This window comes from Etheostoma spectabile, chromosome 23 (assembly GCF_008692095.1).
Source record: "Etheostoma spectabile isolate EspeVRDwgs_2016 chromosome 23, UIUC_Espe_1.0, whole genome shotgun sequence".
NCBI classification, from domain to species: Eukaryota; Metazoa; Chordata; class Actinopteri; order Perciformes; family Percidae; genus Etheostoma; species Etheostoma spectabile.
Genome location: NC_045755.1, coordinates 18638252 through 18639248, shown reverse-complemented (window position 1 = coordinate 18639248; position 997 = coordinate 18638252). Strand labels below are relative to the sequence as shown.

At 38.3% G+C, this 997-nt stretch overlaps 1 long non-coding RNA gene across 1 annotated transcript in view; it reads right to left on the bottom strand.

Annotated features, from left to right (window-relative positions):
* The window catches only part of LOC116673235 (uncharacterized), an 18577-nt gene extending 17636 nt beyond the window's left edge, over positions 1-941 (bottom strand). Inside the window, exon 1 of the long non-coding RNA XR_004327793.1 lies at positions 800-941. This is a non-coding gene — a long non-coding RNA (uncharacterized LOC116673235). The remainder of the gene's footprint in view (positions 1-799) is intronic.
* Positions 942-997: the final 56 nt, after the last annotated feature.

Below are 997 nucleotides of genomic sequence, written 5' to 3'. Positions count from 1 at the left end.
AAAAACATCTCTCTGCGATTGTGAGAACAATCCCTCTTTTCAAATTAGCTCCTCCAGGCACAGAGGCTGGAGTGTGCCGCGTTGTGGCACTTTGAAGGTTTACCAAGGTGGGGCTGTACATTTTTGTAGGAGTAATCTCTCTGTAAGGAATAATCCCTGCTATTGAATAAATAGGATACAGATTATAGACATGTATCTTGTGCGGCCTCCATTTAAACAAATAAACACAAAATGTCTGCAGCCACCGCAAAAGACATGGCACATAACAATGCATTGTCCAAAAAAACACCGTATGTCTCAATCTATGTACACCACCCATGATAACCCATGATACATGACCCTCTACATCATGTAAAAACACATTCAAGGTGACGTCTTCAATTTGTTTGTTTTGTCAAGTTGCCTAAAAGTTCAAAACCTCGTAATATTCTATTTATGTCGATATAAATCCCAGAGAAGAGGCAAATCTGTGTTGTTCCATGTCTTTTTGATCGACCACTACATATAAAAGACACGTCACACAGCCATCTTTAGGCCTTTGTTTTCTGTGTACTGAGTGTTAACTGAATGAGTAGGGTTGGGTATTTGGATTTTAACGATTTTGATTCCAATTCCAATTTTTCCTTTTGGTTGAGGGGTGGAGCTGAAAAGGGTCACATTCTTTTTTCACAAGTAAGAAGAAGGGTTTATTTTGATTCAACGGTGGTTGAAGTTTTACCGGGCTTTTTCCAATGCAAAATAAAGCCCCACTAGAGCGCCGCTTACTGTGCTCCATGGCTGCAACACAACAAGCAACAACACAACAAAACTTGCGCTTATTAAATTTGGATCCGATGATCAGATTTGAAACCCAATCCTCCAAACGATTCCAGAAACTTTTCCACTGGAATTGTAATTTTTAAAATGATTTCAAGTAGGAATCAGTTCTCAATGCCCAACCCTATTCACAGGCCTCATCAAAGACAATTCTATATATATATATATATATATATATATA